The sequence below is a fragment of the Cebus imitator genome, unplaced genomic scaffold, assembly GCF_001604975.1.
Source record: "Cebus imitator isolate Cc_AM_T3 unplaced genomic scaffold, Cebus_imitator-1.0 Scaffold113, whole genome shotgun sequence".
NCBI lineage: Eukaryota > Metazoa > Chordata > Mammalia > Primates > Cebidae > Cebus > Cebus imitator.
Genome location: NW_016107428.1, coordinates 1,654,940 through 1,682,818, shown reverse-complemented (window position 1 = coordinate 1,682,818; position 27,879 = coordinate 1,654,940).

Below are 27,879 nucleotides of genomic sequence, written 5' to 3'. Positions count from 1 at the left end.
CCAAACCCTATCCATAAATCATATATATGTATCTACATCTAATGTGTTAAAACTTTATACAGTTTTGTGGAGAATGTAAATAAAAAGGTAATTTGAATGTGAATCACTATATATTTATATAACCTTTCTACAGTCCAATTAAAGTTGAATTAAAATAAACATTTTAAATATGTATACACAAGGATCCAGATGTTGAACGTCTACTCATCTCAAGAAGTTATACTTCAAGTGCACAAAAATATTGTAAAATTACAAGAGAGCACAAATAATATTTTTAGAAATGGTTACCTCAGAGGAGGGCCTAAGAAGTGTCAGGGTATAATAGAAAACTGTAGCCATTCACCATAATCATCTTTCCTTTCTTTGGACACATGTCTAGTTCCTATACTCTACTGCAAATAGGTGCTTACGTTCTTTTGAGCATAAAAGATTCATACTATAATACTTATAAACTTGACCCATAGACATTTCAAGAAATTTTTCTGATTCCCAGGCTAGATTAATACCATATTCTTCCTCTGTGCTAACAGTGCTAATTTCACTCTCACTGTATTTCAATTGCTTTTTAGCCCTCTCTATCTTTCACAAATAACCTGAGAGAAAAATAAGTCCTCTATAAATATCTGCCAGATATAAACATTAATGTGACAAATCACATGAAATAATTTGGCTTATTTGTTTTATATACTTCAAAGTGCCTTGCAAATTCAGGATTTAATATTTCTCTTAATGACAATAAATATACCTTAGGAGAATAAGACATCTTAGAAATTGTTTCTATATATTACAAAAATAGGAAAATGAAAAGAGAAATGAAACACAAGGGAAAACAGAGATCTCTCTAAATGGAAAATATATAATAATAATGTCATTTCACAAATAAAGGTAGTAGAAGGAAATTTTTATCATTGACAAAGTAGAGTAAAATACTCATGACTTGTACATCAGGTAGGCTAAACTAGTAGTTTATCACCCTGACTTGCTAAGATGTAAGGAAATCATAGAACATCACAAATTAACTCTATTTTCTTCTATTTTATAGTCAATATAAAAATGCCTATGTTCTTAGAAGGCTGCAGAGGGAAGAGAAAGGCAGGGATATCAAGGAGAATTGGCAAGGTCTCTTTCGAAAGAAAAGTGAATAATCAATAGCATCTACATCTAAAGTGGTACTAAGAATCTAAAGGCCCTAAAGTCAGCTTTGTGAGAAAGTTCTTTGCTTGGCGGATAACTCAAACATTGATTTATGCATCCGTATTTTTTGTGACCTTATTTAGCTACCACAGCTTTCTCTTGAATTTTGCCATTGGCAAGTAAATACGATTTTTTTAAATCCTAAGGAATTCACTGGGTTCCAGAGTCGTTCTTGACCCTACTGTGTCCACAAAGCCCAAAGTCAGCTCTGTAAGCAGGGTAGCAATGATTCTGGCTGCTATAGGGAGCACCATTTGTGCCTCTTGGTTTAGAGACATGAATAGCTCATATGACCATCACTATGGTATCTCCTGATGGACACAGTACTCCTTTGGGCACATAGGCTTCAAATTCACTGAGACCAAGATCATAGGAACATGAATTAAAAATTCCTTAAATGAATATTAGGCAAAATAGTGATAGGGTCACCATTCTACTTCTTGATTCTTAAAAGTGTATTATAGCTAGAAGGAAGATTGCATAATATATTATCCATATCATATTGGACATCATCCCAATATCACTGGCTTTCTCTTAGCTGATACCCTAGTTGAGCCTTAAGCAGGCCATCATACACTTCTCTCAAGTCAAGTCCTTCAAGACAATAGGGATAAAGTGATAGTTTTACTGTGATTTCAAGTCTTCAATCAACACATTAAATATCAGGGAATAAATTTAGCTTGAACTTGTTTATCCTTTCTACTTACATCCTTAAAATTCATTCACACAACATTTTTCTTCAGAAACATTCTGATTCAAAATGACTAAATTCCCAACATTTTGGGGAATTTATGGCATTGATTATTGGTTTAGACCTTATATTTCTGGTCTGATTTATGCTGGTATCCAACTCACATTATGGGATGAGAGGACATTGTAGGAATATGCCCTTGCTAGCAAAAAAGTTTTACAGAGAGTAGGAAATTCAAAATTCTAAGTCTTGTATGTCCTAAGCAAATGTCCTTATTTCCTGAATCAGGATCTCATTCCATCCTACCAGTATCACTTCAGAACAGGGGTCAACAAACTTCCTCTGTAAAGGGCCAAATAATAAAAATTCTAGGTTTTTCAGGCTTCTGTTCTTTATTACAATTGCCCAACTCTGCCATTAGAAAGTAACTATTGGTAATAGGCAAATTAGTATGAATAAAATTACTTTACAAAAACTTTCTTTACAAAAGCTGGTGATAGACCAGAGTTGGGCAGTTTGAAGTTTGCCTGCTTCTGCTTTAGTCTATCAAATGTGGCAGACTGAACTCTTAACTGGTGCTGCAGTTAAAAACTTACCTTCCAGTCGTGGAATTGATTTTCAGTCATGTCTACTACTGAAGATAAGGCACTTAAAAACTGCTAGAGAGGTCCTCCAATTTTCCTTTTGTGCTTTCAGTTAGATGCTGAATTTTGTTTTGTGTGTGTATACTCTCTAGTTTTGTCAGAAACTACAGTACATGCATCAGTTGTTTTCAGTTATCATCATTAAGATGAATTATTACATGTGCTATAGACACTTCATTCCTCAAAAGTTTGTCCTCCACTTAAATTGCATCAGGGCTGGCTTTATAATTTCTGGGGCACAGTCCAAAATAAAAATGTAAGCCCTGGTTCAAAAAGTTGGAAAAAAAAAAAAAGCTTCCCATGGGTTTCTCATTAAATTGCCATGGATTTTGTTTTATTTTGTTTTGTTTTTGTTTTGCTATTAACTATCACATTTGCTCAGGCTTGAACAACAGAGTTGTTCATGAAGGCAGAGCCAGAAGATGAGTATGAGGTGAATAGTCGGCTATTTTCACTTTTTTGAAAGTTAACAGGTTTGTATTCAAGTGATATTATGTGAATTATGTTTTCATGCTTTGAATTTTGCATATATAGTATGTAACATAAAAGAGTGGTGTTGAAGAAAGAATGCTAAGTAAATACAAAAAGTGGACCCCCATCCCAAGTGTACCACTTTGGGCAAGACATCTACACTCTGTGGTGCTTAGTTTTTTCATTTGTAAAGTAAATAGTTTGAACTAAGTGACTTTAGGGTTCCTTCGATACTTAAATGTACAGTATGTACAAAGTTTTATAAAATAAAGCAATAGAAGGAATACTTAAATCACAGGTTATAAACTTCAGACTGCAAAGGTGAGCAGATGGAATGAGGATAAAATAGACAACTTTAATGACAAAATTTTTGACAAGACTCAGATAAATTTACTGGGCAGAATCCATCTATATAAAAATCAATCTATGCTTGTGGAAAGAAAAATGAGAAAAATTGGACACCAAGGAATTCCATGATATATCACAATTATTTTTTGACTTACAGGGACCTCACTTTTCTGTAACTGTTTATACAGGTCACTGACTAATACTTGATGTATTAAAAATTCATAAATTTTTCCACACCACATTTTATTTTTGGACTGCAGATTTTTTGACAGGGGCGTGCAAAGGAATCAAATAGGATTTCTGTTTTGGTTTTGTTTCTGTTTTCTTGATTTGATTCAAAGTTTTTCTTTCTTTTTTTTTTTTTTCTTGAGACGGAGTTTCACTCATGTTACCCAGGCTGGAGTGCAATGGCGCGATCTCGGCTCACCGCAACCTCCGCCTCCTGGGTTAAGGCAATTCTCCTGCCTCAGCCTCCTGAGTAGCTGGGATTACAGGCACGCACCACCATGCCCAGCTAATTTTTTGTATTTTTTTAGTAGAGACGGGGTTTTACCATGTTGACCAGGATGGTCTCGATCTCTTGACCTCGTGATCCACCCGCCTCGGCCTCCCAAAGTGCTGGGATTACAGGCTTGAGCCACCGGGCCCGATTCAAAGTTTTTCAAAGAAAAAGTAGATAATCTGCACTGGAAGAGTAAAGCAGTTCATATATCACTTTGAACAAAAACAGAATTGAAATGGGATAAATTTTAGAAAATAAATCAAAGAATGCCATTTCTCAGGCACTGTGTTAAGGAAAACTGAGTTCACAAGGGGCGTGGTTTCAAAGGCAGGAATTTTCCAGCGCCATGCCTCCATCAACATCCCCATCCAGGAAGGTAAGTTCCTTTGTCTTTCCCACAAATTCCAGGTGAGGTTCTTTGTTCCAAAAAGCCCTCAGAAAGCTCTGGGAGGACTGGGCTCTGATTGTGGGCCTGGCAGTCAATCCAATATCAAAGTCGAAGATCAATCACTCCAGTGGAAGTTTGAAAGAACTCCTCTCATTGGATGAGAAAACAAATGGGGCGGGAATAACTCCAAAGTTAAAAACCCACTGCTCCTTACCTATATGGATTCCTCCCTTGGATCCCACTGGCAGCGTAGGAGCTCTCTCTCCTTCTCTTTCTTTCTTTCTCTCTCTGCCTAATAAATCGCTCTTTGTAAAACTCTTTGGGTCCATTATATTTATTCGAATGGTAAGTTCACTGCGCCTCCCGGACCCCTTCCCCATTCCTGGGGTAAGAAAGGTCAAGGACCTGGACACATGGGAAAAACATAGGGTGGGAGAACAGGAAGCATCTTTGGGACACTACCCCAGCTCTGCTCCTGTCCCTTTGTTACATCTTTGGCAAGCACCGGGAGGGAGTTGAGCCCCTGTGCCCCACCCCGGTTACATCTTCATTAAGATTTTTCTGAAAGGTTGTTGTTTTTTAACACTGCAACGGAAGCTAAGATCCTTAAAGAGGAAGCAGGAATACAGTGTTCTTCAAAATTACGGAGCCAGCAGTCTGGAGCTTTCCTGGTTTTCATGCTTGCTAAATTCCATAGATGTTCAGTTTTTCTCTTGATTCAGTGAAATGCTTCAACATTCTTAAAACAAAAAACTTATCATTTTTAATAATGAAAAGTTTATGTTAAATTCTCTGCTTTGTGTCTGTTTTGTATGTTCGTTTACTATAATTAGATGAATTACAAAATGAGACCTAAAGAAAAAATCATTAATGCCTACCAGAAGATTTGTTTTGAGTATGTCAGTAGGGATAGAAACCGTAGACATTTGGATTTCAGCTCAATATAAAAAAGAACTTTCTTTCACTCAGAATATTCCAAAGATGGAATGAACTGCCTCAAAAAGCAGGTGCCAAAACATGAACTGCGTGACCACATCATAATGAAGTTGAAATTGTGGAGGGCATGCAGCTAATGTTATTGGATTATATTATATATGCTTCTTTTGGTGTTTAAGATACACTGAAGAGAAACCAACTGGCATTTATATGGTAAAGAGGTAGGATTATGAGCATTGCCAAGTGACAAACTTACTGTTTAAAAGGGGAAAAGTTATGGATACACAAAGCCCTTTCATCTCAAAACTATATATTCAGCTTTAAATATTCAGGAACTACCAAAACATGTTCTTTAATATGTCTTTATAATTTTGCTAAGTCATGAACTTAAATAATGCACCGAAAGAGGCTGGTTGAGAATAAGCCTTGCTTATCTCATATCATTGATATGCACCAAACTTTTATTTCTGTATGCAGTAGTTTTCTTTATGTGTCTGAGAGTTTCATTTTTTTTTTCAGTTAGACTTTACAGCCATTTAAGGAACAGTGTATGTTTTAATGATTGGAGGAATTTAAAATCTATTAGTGTCTCTGAAATTATTTCTCCTTAGTATCAAGAGATAATTCTGTTTTGATGATACTTCAAGAAAAATTGAAGCAACAGTTTTGGGTAAAGTTCAGGTTATACAGCATCAAGCAAAGGGCAAATGAGGTGAGGTGATGAAAGGAAATGAGTGTTATTTCTAAAGTAAACGAAGTAAATCCAGCTGTGTTTGAACCTGGCTTTTACACTGCAAACCTGCATAATTGCAGAAAAGCAACTTCATCTTCAGAGCCACCATTTCCTTATGTACACAGTTAGGATAACAGCAAATAGAGCTGTTGTGAAATTTATAACAAATATTTAAGAAAAACTACAAATATTAATATTTGTTTATAATTTGGTAATATAAATTATAAACAAATATTAGTTACTTTAGTTAATTTAATAGTGATATTAAATCTATGAGTAACATAGGAACTTCAGAGTGCTGGTGATTCAGTGTGAAATATGCTCCCAATCTTGTCCTATCTTTCAGAATGTAGAAGAAATTGCTATTAAATCACATGGGCCACTACTGGTTCTAGACATGTTTGTTGACTAAAGTCACTATTTTTATCCTGGAGTATTTGATTAGCTGTCTTAATCACAGACAAATCAAAGGAAGAAAATCAAACATTTGAACCATATGGAGAGTTGCCTAGAAATATTAACTCTTCCAGGTGAATAGAGTGGGTTATTAGTGTCTACATAAAATAGTTCAGAACCTCCTCCCACCATCACTCTCTACATGCCTACTCCAAATAAGTTCTGGAATCTGGTAGTGTTTACATTTCTTTTTTCAACTCAGGCATTACTGGAGTACTCACTCAGGGTCTACTGCCTTTCATATTGCCTTCACCAATTCAATCATTTATAATTTTCAATTTTCTCTCAATAATCCTTTCTCATCTGTTATTTCATAAAATGTTTTGTTCTGTTTTGTTATTTCTACTTTGATTGTCTCATTTGTTTGAAGTCTCTTTGCAAATCTCCTGGGACTTTTTGTTTTCCTCTATCCCTTTAATTTCTTTTTCAGTTTGTATTACTGTTCTGAACATAAGCATAAAATGAAACACAATAAATGTTTCAAATAATAATTCATTGCAAATCTTGACTTCTGTAATGTAAATTACCTCTGTTTTCCCTAATGACAGGTTTCCCTCCAGAATCAACAAACCCTCCAAGTTAGAATAATTTCTTTCTTATGCTTTAGTTTCTTTATATGAAATAAGCCTATAATTCTGAAAGGCATTACTGCTTATGAGAGGTGTAAAAGAATTTTTTGCAAATCTCATTTTAACATGTGATGATGGCAAGTTAGGAGTACCTACTTTTTAGCCCATTGCTAGTTAATCTCTTTCCTAGAAGAGATAACACTTTCTCCTCATTAGGTGTCTTTGCTAGGCTAAGATCAATAATAATTATCATATCTTGTCAGCTACTTGGAAAATTTCCAAGTCATTAGCAAAATTATGTGCAATAATCTTCAGGCTAAGATGATCAGACTTGAAGCAGATAGGAATAGTAAAAAGCTTGCTAAATTCAGTGAAAATGAAGAGATTATGTTTCTGGAAAGAAAGTTCATATGGACATCTGTTTATTTCTACTTAATCAGTTCAACAAGTTGAATTTGGGCCTAAGAAAATAATTGTTTGTATGTTTGATTTTATCTGTGTTTTCTAATTATGAGATAATTAGTTTTAACTGATTATATGAGGTGATGAATGTCTCCTGAGTTTCCCTCATTCTTTGCCTTTCACAGGTTAGTCATGCTTATAATCTCAATATGGACTGATTTGGTTCTGTTTTAATATTTTTAATAACGATTGTAGCTTAAAAGTGTATACCTTTGGCTGGGTGCAGTGGCCCATGCCCTTAATCCCAGCATTTTGGGAGGCCAAGGCAGGCAGATCACCTGAGGTCAGGACTTCGAGATTAGCCTGGCCCACATGGCAAAACCTCATGTCTACTAAAAATACACACACACACACACACACACAAATAGCCAGGCATGGTGGGTACCTGTAATCCCAGATACCTGGGAGGCTGAGGCAGGAGAATCACTTGAACTCAAGGGGCAGAGGTTGCAGTGAGCTGAGATCACACCACTGCACTCCAGCCTGGGACAGAGGAGATTCTACCTCAAAAAAAAAAAAAAAAAAAAAAATGTATACCTTCTGCAGCTGTAAATACTTCACAGAAGGGACAACACATAGAAGTGGCTATGAAAGAGCATACTATTGATTTGAATTTTTAAAGAGAAAATTATGAAAACATCTGCTTTTAACCTACAAATGGCAAAGCTAACAACCACCTGATAATATGTCTGTCTCAAACTCAATAGAATTTAAGATCTATTAATTCTCTTAATTTCCTACTTCATTCAATATCATCACTTGCTGTTCTCACCATTCATTTTTTCTATTAGAAATGAAATGTGAAGTTTGATAATAGTACGACATGTATACTCCTTAATAAATGTCATGTGTCCCTTAATTTAATGAGTATATATAATTCACTCTTTATATGGTAGGCACATAAATTATATAGTATAACTTGTCTAACCATCTTTTTTTTTTCAAACTGTTTCAGCTAGTATAGGATATTAAAATTGCCAATAAATTTTTTAGTTTGAGTTTTACAGATTCAACTCGACATCAATCAAGATTAAGGAGAAAATTCTCCTCAATCACTTAGGAGAAAATTTACATCTAAACAACATTGAATCTTTCAATTCATGGGCCTGGTATGTCTAAGTACTTTCCTTCACCATATATAGACAGACTAAATATAGTAAACTTACTTGTTAGCTCCATAAGCTTCAATTTTTTTTATTCCCTAAGATTTTTTTAACATAGAAAAACATGTTATCTGAAAACAGAAACACTTTATTTCTTCCTTTTTTATAGACCATGTCATCTGAAAACAGAAACTCTTTTATTACTTCCTATGTGACTTTTATGTTTCTTGCCTTAATTTATTAACTAGGATGTCCAGTGCAAGGTTGAATAGGATTGGTGAGACTTTCTTGCCTTGTTCTAGATCTTAGAACAAGAACACTCTGTCTTTAGCCATTAGTTATAATGTTACCTGTAAGTTTTCATTGAATGCTCTTTTTAGATTGAGCTTCTATTCTTAATTTGTTAAGGATTTTTATTATAAGCCCCTGCACTGGAACCAAGAGATGAAAAACAGAAAAAGAAAGTGAGTTAGTGTTTGTGGAACTAAATCCTATTTCTTTGTGATTGCAGTAACTATAGTTTCTATACAAATCTTAAATAATCTGGTTGAACTATAAATTTCAAGCTATCATTTTCCTGTATAAAATCCTTCAACCATGTACCATCTTCTACTGGATGAAATCTAGTTCACTTTGAATGATGCTTATGGTTCTCAGTACTATGGCCTTGACCTTCAAGCTTCATCTCATTTCTCTTGATTCTCCTGAATGCATTTCTGCACTCTTGCGGTTTGAGCTCTGTGCATTTTTAAAAACGTTCTATAGCTGTCAACTCCATTGTGTAACTGCTATTCATTTTGTCTGGAATGTCTTTTTAGTTAGCACTATGGGGAAAACTTCTACTCCCTTAATTTGAAACATCTCTATGAACCAGTCCCGAATCTTTCAAACCTTACTGTAAACATTTTTCTCAGTGCACGATGAAGCGGAATATTTCCTTGACCCCTTTTGAGGATTCACGACAGGGATGCCTCATTTACTCAGCCCACCACTCTCAATTCCTTGTGGGAGGAGGCATTGGTTGCCCATTCTGAGAGAGAGGGAAATAGGCATCCCTCATTTCCTTTCCCTCCTTCAAGAAAAACTCAGGGTGTGAGGAGAAAGACAATAGGCATCCCCCTTTTCTCTTCCGTGGTTTTATACCTGAGTCCCAGTGACCTTAGATGGATGCCACCCATTGGTGCCATTATGGCCTACATCTGTGAAGCAGGGACGCCCTAGAGATTAGGAGTTATCCACACTCACCTACACTTCCAACCCTGCTACTGTTGGCAAGCTTTGGGTTCCCCAGGGCCTAACCTATGCCATGGAACATGACTTCCTTCCATGAAGTAGGAGCTTAATCAACAATAATTAGCCTGCCCATTTACACTTTGCTCATTGCCTGGCTTTCCATCCCTCAGATCTTGTTTTCCTTGGGCTTCAACCAAAGTTTAGAACTGAGTTTGGAAAAAAGGTGTCTCAGTGGGTGCACGAATTAATTTAGATTAAGTCCCAGATGGGCTTTGCCAAATTTGCCGTTATTAGCCCTTGGGGTCACTCCTTTGTTGCTTCCCTACCAAAAGCACAGTGCTAAGGTAGGAAAGAAAACCTTCTCACATAGAAAATAAAAAAAGAAAAAAAAAAAAAAAAAAACAGCCTAAGTGCAACGGGGCTACTTGGGGGAAGAACCTCTTGTTCAATGCAAATGGGTTCCATTAATTATATCATTCCGCTAGACCCCTCAGCCAGAAGAAAGACTCTATGGGACCATTGCGAGAGGGGACAGTGAGCGGGAAACACTGGCCAACTGGCCGTGTGGGGCCCCTGACCCTGAGACTGCCCTGGGACCTAGGAGGCAGCCAGGGTTCTCTCCCGCCCTGTGTGGCTGTCGGGCGGGCGCAGCTGCAGACACGCCCCAGAGCCCCAGCCGGGAAGGAGGGGACGGGAAGGGGAGCTACGGGGCACCACCCGCGCCTGCAGCTGCTGGGGTCAGAGTGGAGGTCGCACCTCTAAGAACAAACGGAAGTCACATTGTTCTATATTCCATATCTAGTGGCTGGGCCAAATGCTCATTCTACCTAGTAACGTTCTGCCATTTGTGGCAAAACGCTTAAGATTATAAAAGAAGAAATAGGCGCCATTTTAAACTGTGAAAGAAGAAAAGAAATATACCATAGAAAAGTTTGGGGGCCTTGGCCGATGCCTTAATGCGCGGTCAGGGAAGCTACACTGAGGAGTGGCCTTGGCCAGATGCCTTCAGTTGCCCCAGTACTTATTCTGGTGCCACACGTCGGCTAGATCTCTATGAAGGGAAACAGAGACAATGTTCCTTTCAGCTGAAAGCAGCAGAGACGTGGCCAAGTTACATTCTGTTTTCTGTAAATGGCGTAGTTCAGAGGAAAGTCTGAGGAAAAGATGTCTCGGAGCAAAGTGAAGAGGCAGATCCGGCAGTTCCGCATTTACTCACCCTTCTGACGCATGTTGGACCGCCCCCCAGATGAACCAGGATATTTCCCAGCCTCTTCTCGCGGACTGAGGACGGAGGTGCCTCGTTTATTCAGCCCTTGCTGGAGTGAGCCTGCGAGCAGGAAAGGCGGGAACTGGAGTGCGTAAGCGCTGGAACCGGCTGGCCACTTCCGCTGGCAGGAGCGAACGCTGTGTGAGTCCTGAGGCGGTGTCCAGTTGAGGTCCTACGGAGGCCCAGAGGGCTGTTACAGCTCTCTTTTAGCTCTGCCATCCGTGAATGGCTGAAGAGTTAACAGCTCGGTGGGCCTTTTGCCTCATCGCGTGGGGCGGCTGCCCTCCAGCAGCCGGTGAGGGCAGAGGGCCAGTGTGACAGCATTTGTATCTTCCCTCGTATCTCCTGAGCTCGTGTCCGGCATCCACGGAAAATGAGGTCACACAAGTGAACTGAAGCATGGTAAACGCGGGGATTTTATTGCGGATGAAAGTGGCTCTCAGCAGGAAGGGGAGCTGAAAAGAGGTTGCGGGTAAGTAATCTTCCCCTAAAGTCCACCCATTTCCAGCTGGTTTCTTCTCCGAAGTTACGCCGTCACACTGTCCCTCAAGCCGCTTTCTTCTGACATCCAGCTGCTTCTCCTCTGCCAGCTGAATCTGGGGTCTTCATAGGTACAGGAAGGGGCAGGGCAGGGCCACGGGTGATTTAGGAAAAGGCAACATTCAAGCAGGGATATAGGGAAATAAGTTCTCACTCCGGGCAGCGGTTTCCAGCTTTTCTGCTTGAGGGTGGGATTTTCACCAGGGACTTGCGGTTTTCTGCCTAGAATTTCTCTGCCTCCTGTCTCTCGCACGCTGACAATTACTATTTGTTCTCCTGCTTTACTTCTCCACTGAACTATGAACTTCTTAAAAGATTTGACCATAGATATTTCATTTGAGTCATGATGGTTTAACTTACTGATGTCTAAGAAGTGGCACATACTGACAGTTTAGAATGAATTATGGAAGGAAGGAGGCAGTTTCCCTGGATTTGCTGAGGCTGAGAACCAGTATCTTGACAGAAACAGTCAAGTAGGGTTGGCTTATCCTTGTATTTACACATAGAAATACCTGAAGGAATTCTGAACTTAATAGAATTATTAACAACGTCTGATTATTAATTTTGGACCAGTATGAAATATGTTTAAAATACTCATTATCAAAATAGAATTAATGCAATTATTTACATACAACATCTGAAACAACTTCCATCTCTTCCTTTAAAATAATGAGGCAAAAGAAATGAAATTTAGTTTGAATATGTCGATGCAACTTTTCAGTTCTGTGAATTCCAAGAACAAGTATAATCATTGCTCACACTTGAAAATGTATTTTCCCATATTCCTAAACATTAACAGGAAGTTGACTTTATTCTACTCTTTATTTTCCATGTTATTAGCATCCTGAAGAACATATTCTCTTATCTGATTTTAAATGAAGCATTTAAGGGTGTTAATCTGTGCAGGATGATTTTCCAGGAATATATCGACTTGTAAGTAAATTTAAGGCAATGAAAACTGAGATATGCCTATTTTTGTTTCAGGGTATGAAACAATAAGTAAACCACAGTAACTGCCTACACAAGATTGGCAAATAAATGGGTGAAGGGGACTTAAATATGTCAGGTGGATGTGTTAGGTTGGAGAAGTGAGTTTCCTGATATGCAAGAAATAAAGCCACTGCTTCCTTTAGTTACATGCTCAGTAAAGAATTACATTGATTTCAGCCATGAAGTTCCATGTAGGCTGGTAATTCTGTCCTATTCGGAGTCAATCTCTCCAGCCCAGCTGGTGAGCTAGGGGAGTTTTCTAAAGCTCCCCTCATATCATGGCACATATCTTGTGTCAATGATTTGTGCAATATGTAGTTTTATGGGGCCTTTAGTCCAATTTTGCTACAGTCAGCAGAGATTTCTGTCACATAATAAACTTATTTTAAGAAAGGACCACTCTGAAGCAAGGCATACTTTATCCTCAATGCTGCCACTTTGTTTTGATGACGGAAAAGGGTGTGTTATATAGGAAGCCCATGACAGAATGTCATAGCAATGAGATATTGTGTTGATGCTATCGGATGTTTCTCTAACGCTAAGGTTCCTGTTAGTACTTGTAGAGATTCACAGAAAAATTTCTCCAAGAACATTCAGATTCCTATGATCACAAATTATACCTTTTACTCATGTTTTCAGATACTTAATTTTCCTCTTTAAATTTTAATCAAGAAACCTTGACACACATACATTTTTAAATGAGGTCATACATAGGAATGCCTAAACAAAGCTTTTTTTTTCCCTTTAGTGTCATTTTTTGAAAGAATAATTATGATTAAATACTGAATCATGAATCATTAAGAAATAGCAGGTATCGAGGTGGGTGGATCATGAGGGTCAGGAGATCAAGACCATCCTGGTCAACATGGTAAAACACGGTCTGTACTAAAAATACAAAAATTAGTCAGGTGTGGTGGCGCACGCCTGTAGTACCAGCTACTCAGGAGGCTGAGGCAGAAGAATTGCTTGAACCCGGGAGGAAGAGGCTGCAGTGAACCTAGATTACGCCACTGCACTCCAACCTGGGTGACAGGGCAAGATTATGTCTCAAAAAAAGAAAAGAAAGAAAAGAAATAGCAGGTGTTGCAAAACAGAAAACTTTATTTTAAATCTAGTGAGACAATTTGTGTCTATAAGGCAAGCTTGTACAACTTTGGAAAGAAAAGGAAGCAATGTAAAACAAAATTAATGCCACTATGTATGATCAAAATATCAGTACCTATTTTTTCAACATTTAATAACCTCTAACTAGTGTTAAGAACATGACTTCTCTTGACTTTCTATTAATGTAGTGTAAGAAAATGTCTTTGGATGGAAGCATAGCTATTACTTGAATATTGGCAATCCGAGAGCAAACTGGCAGTAGACTTCATTTTAAAGAATTTATCTGTTAACACAATTTAACGTTTGCTGTGTTTCCAGTGATCTAAGAACTTCAAAGTTTTTCCTCACATGTTGTCAAGATTCTAAACCCTGAGTTTTGAGTGCAGGTGTATATCATTAATGAAGCACATACTGAATTAGTATTGCCTAATCAATGCTGGAAAATATTGGCTGCTCAATAAGAGATTGGAAACTGATTTTCATACAGTTAAACTCTGGAGAGCACTATTTTCCAAAGTTTAGTCAAAAATGATCTGAGGAGGAATCAACTAAAATGCAGTTTTCTAAGCCCCACTGTAGAATTTGCAAACAAGAATTTCTGAGGGAACAGTGCTAAGGAGAGAAAATTGGTACTAATAATTAGCTCCTCCAGAAAAATTTTTCACACTAAAATTTGAGACACATTGTTCAGAATTGTATTAGGCAAGTAATGCAGATTATTCTGGTATTTCCTCTTAAATTTTCATAACCCCTGCTCTGTCAGTAAATCAGAGTGATCGCATCAATTTAAAGTTTGTACTCTTTCTTATCCACACCAACAGCATACTGTGACTCAGACTCTTCTTAATTCTAAGTGACTGTGCCTGTACTGTTTATTACAGTAGCCACAAATTACATGTGTCTAGGGAGGACTTGAAATGTGGCTAGTGTGACTGAGAAGTTGAATTTTTAAACTTTTTAAAATTTTAATTAATTTAATTTTAGTCTTTTCAATGAATACTTCATATACTGGGAAGCTTTTAAGTACATTTGAACCAATTTGGATTTATGAATTTGCCTTTTCAACTTATGACTTTATGTAATCTCTGTATAAATCAAAATTTCAGATGGGAATTTAGCAACCAAATTAAATGTCCTATAAGTTAAAATATGCAGCATGTGTTCACTCACATGTAGGAGGTAAAGACATTGATCTCATGAAGTTAGAGAGGAGAATGATAGATACCAGAGGCCAAGAAGGGTATATGGATCTTTGGGGTGAGGTAGGGGGAGGAGATGTGAGAGAGACAGATTAATGGATATAAACATAAAGTAAGACAGAAGAAATCAGTTCTATTGTCCACATTTGCTGGTGTCTGAGGGTTAGATTGCTAAGGACTCAATATTAACTTTCTGATTTTAATATTTTGTTGTGACATAAGAAGTCTAAAATGCTATAAAGTGTTTGGGGATGATGGGGCATCACGTTCTCAACTTACTAACAAATAGTTTATGGAATAAAAGCCTTTTTTTTCTGTTCTTCCAACTTTTCTTTGCATTTTTTAGTGTTTCCAAATTAAAATTATACTATGAGAAAATTAAATCATGAGAAATGAATTTTTTTTAAATCTATGGTCTATTAAATGAGTGGTTTTCAATTTTTTTTCTATTAATTTATTTTCCCCTCAAACAAAACATTATATGGAAAACCTGGAATAAAGCAGATAAAACAGGATCTGGTCAGCTCTTTCTGTCACCCTATGGGGTGCTTATCAGAACTATCCTTTTTGAGACTAATGAAATAAATAGGCAAACTATAGAGTGGGTCAAATTGTGTATTTTAAACATAATTATTATGGAGAAAAATAAATCTATGATGAGAGGTAGGGAATTGGGGAGTGAAGGTGACAATGCAGAGTGTGGGGTATTGAAGATTTGGAAAGAAAAGACAAATTTGAGATTGCTAACTAGGAGAACAGGAGAGAGAAAAGATTGGGTCGGAGAAAAGATTGGGTCAGAGAAAAGACTGGAAAGTCTGATGCTGGACAACATTTAGGGAGTCTTTAGAGCATAGATGTCATACATTTAAAGTGAGATCAGCACTATTTTTTCAGTTATGTTCATCTGCAAAGTTGCAGACACCAGTAGAGAATTTGATTAACTTAGATTGTGGTTGTTTTCAGAAATGTATAGGAAAGCAAATAAGGAAATGACAGTTGAGAATGTTTGCAAGGGAGTTATAACATATGACTGTGAGAAGGTAAGCTGCTGTAGGTTCTAAACACAATGAATGTTATTTGAAGAACAATGTACTTCTTTTCCTGTCTCGAACTTAACTACTGCAGATGTTCCTGAAATCATTCTATGACAATTGGAGAAAAGCATAGCCTTGTGTTCTGTAAAACATGGAATGCCATACCTTCTCCATATTATTCTGCGTATGTCTTTATCACTAATGTCATTACATTGTTTAATAATTCTCTGTTTCTGGGTCTATCTTCCAAACAACACTGAGAGGTGATGAAGTCTCTGTCTTTTTTAAGTGCCTAGCGCAGAGCATATTTTAAGTGCCTAGCACAGAGCGTGATACATACTGATGCATAAGTTTTATAGATAATTATGTTTTTTTGCAACAGAATTACAATTTTGTGGTAAATGGGGTATTTTCACGGAATACTTTAAAAGTACCCTTGGGCCGGGCGCGGTGGCTCAAGGCTGTAATCCCAGCACTTTGGGAGGCCGAGGCGGGTGGATCACGAGGTCAAGAGATCGAGACCATCCTGGTCAACATGGTGAAACCCCGTCTCTACTAAAAATACAAAAAATTAGCTGGGCATGGTGGCACGTGCCTGTAATCCCAGCTACTCAGGAGGCTGAGGCAGGAGAATTGCCTGAACCCAGGAGGCGGAGGTTGCGGTGAGCCGAGATCGCGCCATTGCACTCCAGCCTGGGTAACAAGAGCGAAACTCCGTCTCAAAAAAAAAAAAAAAGTACCCTTATATCTTAGAAATTATTCATGTAACTATGATTACTCTCTGGTACTTCAACTCTGGACTAAGTAGGATTAAGTAAAAAACAGGATCTTGCCTGAAGATGATCAACTTTCACACCTTTGTTTTAGTCTGTCCGTATAATTTAAATGTTTAGTTCTCTTTAACTGTATTTTTTTGTTTGTATTAAGGGAAAAAAATATATTTTCAAAAGTGTAAGGCTTTTTTTTCAAGGACCTGATCAAGTTTCCAAGAATCCAAATACAAAAACTAACATAGGCTTGACTTCTTGAATAGCCATCAGAAACTGAACAACCATCAGGAACACAGATCAGGTTTTCCATCTCTCAGAGTCAGGAATTATTTTTTCTCTTTTTATTTCCCTCTCTATGTATGTTTCATATGCTCCTTAAAAATGTTTCACAATGAGAATCCCTGTCCCCTTTCTATATAAAGTTATCTATTTGAAATCCACTGACTAATCTACACAATCCCTGTGTTCCAATCCTAAAATGCAAATATGATCTAATTGGCTCACATAATCTCTTCTCAACAGGCTTTCTAAAGATAGGCTTCTTCTTTGATCCGTTTTTCTCTCCTGGCTCTTCAGTTGTGAAAACAAGACCGGTTAATAATTTATTGGCCCTCCAGAGGGTATCTGTGAGAAGGTCTGTTTGTGCCCAATTAGAGAAGCAGACTATTAAGAAAGAACATTATGAAGTAAAGGAAATTAGACCTTACATAATTGTGGAAGAAATAAATCCAGAAAGAAGACTTGAAGGGTCCGACTGGGGGGAAAAAAACACCTATCAGCTTCCAGAAAACTTTTACAGCATTAAATTTAAAAGAATATCAAGGAGATGCGAACATGGTCCTAGGAATCTGGTGAGGAATGCCTCTAAACTGGATGGTTTGGAGTTGTTGTCTTCTGCTATTAAAACCTCTTTCAGCAACACATTGCCTTGACTTTGGTGTAGGTTTTTGGCTCCTTATAATGCAATAAATATTAACAATAAATCATTCATGATACAACCATGAATTTGTATTCAGGTGGACTTTTATCCCTGGAATTTCCCATATATCTAAGAATGTGTGCTTTTGTTTACTTGCTTGTTTTTTGATAATAAAGGATATAGGTATCCTATATGATGAGTTTGAGAATATCCATACATGGGTTTCTGAAGAACCTTCTGGAGAATTGTATACTCAGCCAAAGTTTGAAGGCCTGAGATTATCACTGAAGGGAATGCTGAACATCAACTGGAATATTTTTTTCAAAACAAAATATTCATGAAGTCTAAATTTGCTAACATGTATGGGAAAGAGATGTTATGGAGAAGGAGAGTTTAGCTATAAATGTTTATGGGTGAATTTAAAACCTTTTCAACCAAGAGAACACAGAAAACCGAAAAAGGAAAAAGAGAGTCGACAAAATTTTATTGCCTCTTATAAAGTTGTAGAGTACTGGACAAAAAAGACTGTAGAGGCCCTTGCCCTATAAGCTTTGAATTTGTCATCCTCAACTTTATTTGACTGAACAGGGACAGGATGGAATTAGGCTGCTTTTTAGCAGTTTGTGGTAAGAAGAAATATCTCCTTTAAATCACATAGCACAAGGGAGTGAATGATCTGGAACAATCAGTCTTAGTTTCTGGTACCATAATATTTTCTAAAAATCTGCTCATAAAATAGAGAAGGTTGCCTTCTAATCTCAGGGCACAGATTCCTAGGTCAAGTCCTATAACAAATAGTTCACAGGATGTTCATCTCTTTGTTATTTTCTTTTTACCTTACCTGAGTATGAATGGAGAGGGGGTAAATGTACTACAACCCATGCTTATGTTCAGTGCTGAGCACAAACTAAAAGAAAAAGAAGTCATATTAAAATAGTGTCCCTGTCTAGTCAAGAGCTGCTTTTGGATATTTATAAGCAAGCCTATGGCTACAAAATATAAAAAGTATCAGAGAAATCATACTAATTTAAACGTACAAAAAATAGAGCACTGATTAAAGTTAGCAATATTTGCCATACCAAAGGGCATAAAAGGACTGAAAAATATATCTTAAAATCTAAAATATCTACCAGGTATATGCCAGGTAAGAACAACCTGCCAAAACTTGACATCAAAGGAAAGTTCATGTTACCAAAATAAGTGGTGTTTGTGTGATAATATGACACTACTTTAACTTGTAGCAAGTGAAATTACATGTGAGCTATAACCATTATTGCTCAGCAGTTGTGAGTGCCCTAATTTATTCATAAACGTGTTTCTATTTTAACTACCTCAATCACAGACACTTCCTCAGGACAATCTTCCTCTCAATTTCTGTTTTTGTGCTATCAGTGTACTTGTCAACCAATATCTCCTGCATTCTCACTTCAATCCCACTCTTTCTCTTGCCCTGAATGGTGATTGCTTAGATGTGTCAATAACTGCATCACCTGGAAGCTCATTATCATCTAGCATCAGTGATCAGAGTATTACTGACACCATCCTATCCTCAGATGACTAGTAATAACTATATCTTAACTCTATATGGAAATTACTACTAAGTACAAAAATATTCCATTAATCTCAAAATAAATGTACCTTCTAAACTCAAATTAACTTTAATGCTATCCCAGGAGTTTCTATAGCCACTGTAAAATCACTGACTGGATGAAAAATATGATGAAAGGGGAATAGAAATAAAAAGACAAAAATGTTTTAACTGATTTTTATTAAACTGGCTTATATGAAAAATTTATAGAAACACATTAATAAAGCCTCCTTAGGAGAGTGCCTCTCTGATGAAAAGGTCCTGATGCTTTAATTCTATTAGCTTCCCTTAAATCTGCCTCTAACTATATGCACTGGGATAGAAAAAGAGACTTTGATATGTCTGTTCTTTAGCCTGCTCTAAAAAAGTAATTGAAATATCATGGTGATATTCAGGGTAATCTCTCCATTGTAGTATAATAACTAGATGACATTCTCAAAGTGTATTGAATATATCTTACTTTTACCAGTATTCCTATTTCTATCAATTCACAGATATTCCATTAATGGCATGCTCATTTAAACCACTATCTTTGGCCTCTACACCTGCACATGTAAGCATAGCACCTAGATGGGTGCCTGGAACATAGTGAGTCCATAAAAATTAGGCGCTAAATGCATAAATTAATATATTAAAATGAAGAAGAAAAGAGATGTAAGATAAGATGTCAAAATCACTGCTATTAGAATCTACATGACACATTCCTCTAAACGTGAGGGATCCATATGACACATTTCTCTAGAAATGAGGGCTCTCTTCTTATCTATTTTGTCCAACACCACCTTCTCATGTATTTCAGGAAAAGTTTTCCTTTTCCCAATGCAAATGTCCCTGAAAGCATATCCAGATTCAGAGTGCAGGCCCTGATAACCTGCAAATACCTCAGACTCACAGTCATCATCCTGACTAGCACCTGCGTCTTTACCACCTCCAGCATGGTATCTTAGCCAATAATAGACAAAAATTCTGTCATTATTATATGAAGCCACTTGATCCTGAATGACAGGTCCCCAATCTGAAACAGGATGGTGGTTGACTTTTTCATGGCAAAAAGACCTAATTAAAGTATTTTGGTTAGTAGTCCCACACACAAAGGAGCTGCTGCTGATTGGCCTCTCCCTTCCTCTAGCAAAGGGGTAATCTTTACCGGGTAGAGGAAGTGGGAAAACAACCTAAGAACTTGAACAGAAAAAGTAGCTAACAGTCTGAAAGTATCCCATTAGTCTATTTTAGAAGGTGCAATGAAATGGGACCTGAAGGAGGCGACTGCTAAAAGTAGAATTCAAAGAAGAAACAATCCACTTACCCCTGTTGGAATCAAAGAAATTTTGTGATTGGAGCTGCAGATACAATTAAGTATAGAGCTCCATAAGTGAGTAGAATACAACAGTGAAAAGAAATGCTAAAGCCAAATCCCCAAATTTCTCAACATCATTCTAGAAGAGTTTGACTATTTGGTGGGCAATAAGCAGCCACAAAAAGTTTCTATGAATCAGGAATAGAAATGAGAGATACTCTATCCACAATGAGAGATGCTAGGGAGAGGGAGAAGAAACAGCTGTCAATGTGAATTCAAGTTCAGCTGAGAGCAACTCAAGAAGAAATATTGCATGCCTGTTTCAAAACATCTCATGTACCCCACAAATATATACACCTATTACATTCCCACAAAAATTAAAATTAACAAAAAGAAAATAATGTTTTGAAAAAGAGTCAACAGCAAAGGGGAATATGGGAAGAGACTAGATACCAGAGACTTTCGGTTGACTTTCAGCAGAAAAGTATCAATGACGTAGGTGCTTAATAGTAAAGCTAAGTGCTAAAATTATTAGAGTAAAAAGCAATTCACTCTCATGTTCATATGAACTTCTTTTAGTGTATAGGTATTATCAGTACAAAAATCTAGCTGTACTTATATTTCTGCGTACCTAATAATTTGGGGGTGGAGGAATTGGCTTTTCTTTGCATTTTAACTATGGTACAGTCAACGGATACAAGAACCATAATTAACAGGCATTAAGGTATGTTGCAGGAAGTAAATTTGGTTCAGTCTGCCATCATAAATAAAAGGGCAGTCAACTTTTTTTTTCAAATGAACATGCATTGTATCATACATGAATCTGAATGAAATGTCCAACTTAGCCATAGAGATTAGTGATTTTGTTCAGTGATAACTGAAGATTGTTTCAGTTGAATTATAATAGTTTGTCTACTCAAAATCCTTTTTGCTTGATAGCTCTGGGAACTTAGAAATTTCATGGGAAAATTATTTTTCTCTCTTTCAAAGAATAGAAAGCAAAGCCAGTAAACAGCCAGGCCTTCTGCCAAAGGAAAATTATCTATGACTAGAATGGAGAAATTCCCAGATCATGAAGATTTTTTTTCTTCATCTCCATGGCATAGTCACATCTTAGTCCAAGAGCTTCCGGCAGTTGTTAAAAAATTGTTGGACCACTGGCTATGTCATTAAGACCATCTTCACCCTTAGAAAGAATTGTACATCAAAGCTGCGGCAGTGCCTGCACAGTGAAATTTCTCATGATATCTAAAACCTGAAAATAATTATTCAGAATGTAGGAGAGAATAAATTAATAACTGTTGAGTTGCTAATGCATGCTAGGGAGTGTGCTCAATGATTCACATTTATAATCTCACTTCATGCTTGAGAAAGTCCATTGAGTTACATATTACCATCCTGACTCCATACATGAGGAAATTGAATCACAGAAGTTATGAAATTTGCCCAAAGTTATGAAGCTTCTAAGTGGGGCAAAGATTTGGATTTGTGTCCGTTGGATTATATAGTATGAATGCCTCTGTAATATCATAGTTTGGAAATCAATATTTATTGAACACCTTATAGTAAGGAATTTTTAGTGTTAAACACTATTATAGAAAAAGAGACTTTGGTGTGTCTGTTCTTTAGCTTGCTCTAAAAAAGTAATTTTCAAAGTGTATTGAATATATCATACTTTCACCAGTATTCCTATTTCTATCATTTCACTGATATTTCATTAATGGAATGCACATTTAAACCACTATCTTTGGCCCCTACTCTCGCACATGTATCCTAGATGTCTTCCTAATTTCCAGTCTTGACCATCCGTATTCAATTACCCCAAATCAGTAAGAGCAATATTTTAAAAGTACAAATAAAATTATATCATACTCTTCTCAAAATCCTTTAAAAATGAAATGCCAGATGTAGGTGATGGGGAGGAAGGCAGCAAATCACACTGCCACGTGTGTACCTGTGCAACAATTTTGCATGTTCTTCACATGTACCCCAAAACCTAAAATGCAATAAAATAAATAAATGGGGAAAAAAAAGAACATAAAAAAATGTCCAGCTAAACTTTGATTTGATTCTGGCTCCTTCCCTCACCTCATTCCTTACCCTTCTTCCTGTCCCTTACTATGTGGCTATACTTGAAACAAACTAAAAATACATATAAGCAAACAGAAAAATTACATATAAAAACAGCTTCAACAAAAATCCTACTAATAATTTGATGTCCCAGCAAGTCCATAAATGCTTTAAGAGATGATAGCCTTGACAAAAAATACAAGTTCATCATTCTTTATTCATTTTTTAAATAACTGACATGTACAGTCATATGCAGGTAATAGTGAAGGCAGTTATATTTCTCTGATTCCAATAGGGATATGTGGATTGAACTCTAGTTTTAGCAGTCTCCTTCAGTTATTGGCTGAAATACAATGCTGGAGGTGGTGAAAATGCAGGTCACAATGATGATTGTGAGGTTGAGGTGTTTCCCAGTTACCAGGGCCTGCATTCTGAGTCCGGACATGCGTTCAGGGACATTCACATTGGAAGAAGGAAAAATCTCCCTGAAGTACATGAGAAGGTGGTGATGGACAAAACATATACAAGAGGATCTTATATTTTGTTTATAATTTACTTTTATGTGGGTACATAGTTAGTGTATATATTTGTGAGGTACATGAGATGTTTTGATACAGGCATGCAATATTGCCTCTTGAGTTGCTCTCAGTTGAACCTGAATTCACTTTGACAACTGTCTCTTAAGTATTTCTGTTTCCTCTCCTTCTCTCTAGTATCTCCCATTCTGGACTGAGTAACTTTAATTTCTATTCCTGATTCATAGAAACTTTTTGTGGCTGCTTACTGGCCACCAAATAGTCATACTCTTCTAGAATGATGTTGATAATCTCAGCAATTTGGCTTTAGCCAAATTGCTTTCTTTCACTGTTGTCTTCCATTCACTTATAGAGCGCTATACTGAATTGTATCTGCAGCTCCAATCACCAGATTTCTCTGATTCCAACAGGGGTAATGGATTGTTTCTTCCCTGAACTCTACTTTTAGCAGTCCTCTCCTTCAGGTTCCATTTCATTGCACTTTCTATAATAGATTAATGGAATACCTTAAAACCAGTAACTATTACTTTTGACACGTTCAAGGTCCTAAAGTAATTTTCCTACTCCTTCTACCAGGTGAAGTATATCCATTTGCTGGAGAAGGAAAGAGGCAGAACAGGGACAACTTCTTTGTGTGTGGGACTACTAAACATAATACTTCAAGTAGATCTTTTTACCATGCAAAATAAATATCCCTTTTTGCTTGCATGCATCTTTAGTTTGTTTCAGCTGGAGTACACTGGTACTGCTGAAATTCAAACCAATCAGTGGTCACCCTTGCCTCAGACCATTTTATTCTGCCCAGAATGTCTTTTCCATGATTTTCACCATTTTACATGAAAGTAATTTCAGAAAGGTCCTACTTAATTTTGTACTAAGAAAAGTACACTTGAGTCTTTCTATTTCTGGTCTCTGCTAAAGTTATCTTCATAGATCTTGTCAGACACATAACAAATTTCTAATAAATATTTCCTGTATGAATAAATGAATGGGTAAATGAAAGAGGAAAGAATACCAATTACAACTTTTCTCATTTGGTTTCACAAACATTCTGAACCCAAGAGGTGATCCTTATAAGGACCGTCTTATATACTTGCCATTGCAAGAAGATAGCTTTAACTCCAGAAGTCTTGGCAAACCTGGGACATTTTTAAAAGTTGTTGTAGTTTTGTTTTATTTTTTACATTTACTCATATCTATTTATTTACCCAATGTTATTTTATCAGCTTTATTGAAGTATAATTGATAAACAGAAATCATATTTACAGATATTACTTGTACAATGTGATGTTTTGATATATTTATACATTGTTAAGTGATTAAAACAAGAAATCAATATATTCATTATCTCACAGGTAAAAGCTGATGACTCTGAACATCATTATAACTAGTAAAATTGTACCACCCTACCTCTGTCTTCTGAGTTACATTTTTAACTTTCTGGCATTAAAATCATTGGGACTTTTATTATCTGCAATAAAAAACAACTAAGCTAATACATGTTTACATCATATGTCTGTTTAATTAGCAAAAATAGCTCTTCATCATAACTACCTCCACTGTTACTTTATATAACTGTGCAAGTCAGCTATTTTTAAAATGAATAAAGAATGATTCACCTGTATTTATTGTCAAGGCTATAACTTCTTTAAGCATTTAAGGACTTATTGGGAGGTCAGATCATTAGCTGGATTTTTAGTGAAGTTGTTTTTAACTTTTCTTTTTGCTTATATGTATTTTTAGTTTGTTTCAAGGAACTTCAGTTGTAAATGATTTTGCTATCTTTGAAGTATGATTGTCATCAGAGGCTAAATTGATCTCTTGGTTTTATGAGAAATGAGACTGGAATTTCCAAGATAAATATAAATTAATCTGGCTTTTGAAAAATAAATGTCATATGCTAAAATAGAAAAACTTGAAAAATATAGAAATGAGAGGAAAGTGAAACAAATGCATAAATAGATACAATGTACATTTTTAAGGGAGCATAGGCAAAAAAAAAAAATCAGAATAGATATTAATGGGAAATAAATGCCAAACCAGCTTCCTCCAGGGCTTGGATTCTTTCTGAAATTCAAACAAGTTAATATGTTGTAATTTTAGGCAGAAAGGGAAGGATGATTTATTCCCATGAAAACACGACAAAAGTTAAGATGATACAAGTTAAAGCAACATGAAACATAAAACGCTAAGGAAAATAATATGTGCAGAGGCAATGAGAAAAAACTAAATTTCCACTCAGGACTACGTAGTATGAGAATTAGTGACAGCAATATATTTGTACTCACAGAATTGACAAATACATAGCAAAGATGAAGACATTTTCATGCTATTAAATTCTTTCATAAACAAAGGTCATGGACTAGCCCAGAAAATAATTATATTTTGATCCTAGAATCTACCTTTCCATGAAAGCTGAATACTATTTTGATAATTTATATTAATATTAACTAGTCTGAACTTTTAAAAATTATTATGCTAAAATGCAGTTTGTTATATAATTTTCTCCCACTTGTTACTTGTAATATTGATGACAGTCTGGTTTAATGAATTCAGCTTTTCCCACACAGTGTTCCACATGCACTGTTCCCAAAATGCTAGTAACTGCTCATCCAAAAAAAGGGAAAACAACAGTGGATCTGGATCTGTTTTTGAATACATAAATTAGAGAAATACTGAATTAATTTTTAATCTAATTATTTCCTACAAAGCTTTTCAGAAATTTTAACATTTGTGTGGGCTTTTTAATATCCTCAAGGGACTTATATTACAAATGTATAAAAAAATTTTGACATTTAAAGATAATAGTATTTTAAGAAACACAGTTTGGAATCTACTCATATGTGCTTTTTAAAGAACAGTGATAGATCAACCATTCGTGGACATTTTTATCATTTTATTTTTAACCAGTTCATTTGTAAATTTAAGGATCACTCTCTCTGTCTTTCTCCATCTCCCATTTCCTCTTTCCCTGTCTCTATTTTTACACGAACATGCTATGGTTGTAAATTTAATACATTGACGGCTATTCAGAAAGTCTCATTTGCTACACTTGCCCCTATCAATATGGGAGACCTTCTTAGCAAAAACTCTTTAAAAGTATCTTTCCTCCCATATTGAACCCAGAGCCTTCACACGGTTAAGAGCATCATCAACTATTTGTTGAATGCCCTGAAGGTTAGAGGGGCACAAAATTCATGATATAGCACATAAGCTCTAATTTCTTTTAAGGTATGGATAAATTTTGGAACTAGTTGCAGGCCTGGCTTACTTGACCAAAACAAGCACCTTGATTCCTTTAACTGAACAACATCCTGAATGATTTTGGTGTTAAGTATACCTTTGATCACAAGTAAGAAAACTCCCTAGTATCAATTTCAGCGTATTTCTAAGTCATATAGAAATGTTAATGCAGTTTAGACATGACCAATGAAAACAAAGTCTTTGAATAGAAACAAAAAATGACATGGGCATTGTTTGAGATTGTATATCACCAAAGTGCTAGTAGATTATGTAATTTTTGGCTTGTTCTAAGAGTGTGAGCTAGAGATCTCAGAAGAGCCCTTCAACCAAATACTTAAAGGAGAAATAATGAACATTCCATCTCTCTTGCTAAAAAAAAATTTAAGATACAACCATTTGAAAAAGTGGAAATAGTCAAAAGGTTTTTGTCTAAGAGATCCTCAAAGAATTTGATTTTAAACTCTTAGGCTAATGAAGCAACTGGTTCTTGTAGTACTGTGAGGCTACAGACAAATATAACTCAATAAGCTGTTCAACCATTAATTTATCCTTTATTTATAACTCTGAAATTAACTACCTTAAAATAGCTGAGAACACACACAGATTCAGTATTCACAGGAAGAATTGGGTCTTATTCATGGCAACTTGAGAGTCCAAAGAGTAGAGAGAACTTTTACTTTACATTGACTTAATGTTATCTGTCCACTGGAGTTTGACAACCCCTTGTGGTTATTTCAAGTCCTCTCATCCTACATTGCCCCACATGCACTTCGTTCCTCACTTTTTTCACACCAAGATATTTTGTGTTTTCTCATAATTGTTCCTTTAGCTCTTGCTAATATTACTGAGAGTGGAACATATACAAGGAACATACAAATATACTTTGTTAATATTGATTGTGTCTCATACTTTGCATAATAGTGATGTGTTAGTATGCTAAAAGACTTTAATGTTATGAGGTAAGACAAAGTAGAAAAAAGAAACACAGACTCCCATTTGGGCACAGAGCCTTCTAATATCAACTTTCTCTATATTCCTCAGTAACTGAAATCAACTGAATGATGTATGTAAGTCATCCCCTTTAGGCCTCTGTGGCCATATAACAAAGTCTTGGTAAATAAAAGGGAAATTAAATTGCTAAGAGAAACTTAGAGTCCTTTTACTGGAGAAAATAAATACTTGCATTACCTTTTTCTTTATTGTTAAATGGGATGCTGATGTTATGGCTGGAGATAGTCTCACATCCTAACTCCTTCTTTACTACATAAGTAAACTTGGAATGTAACTTCTCTCTCAACCTATCCCTCTATGCAAAGTAGACAAGGAAAAAACCCCACTCCCTTTGGTATCATTGTGAGATTATAAAAGATAGTGCACTTCAAATGCTCATTTAAAACATGCTATAAAGACGGTAATTATAAAGACCACAGATGGATAAATCTATAACGAAGTGAAGAAAACAGTCTAAAAAGGGTGAGAATAACCAAACTCAGAACGCCTCTCCCTCTACAGGGGATCACAGTTCCTCATCAGAAACAGAACAAGGCCTGATGGAGAAAGACTGTGTTCCATTAGCAGAAGCTGGCTTTACA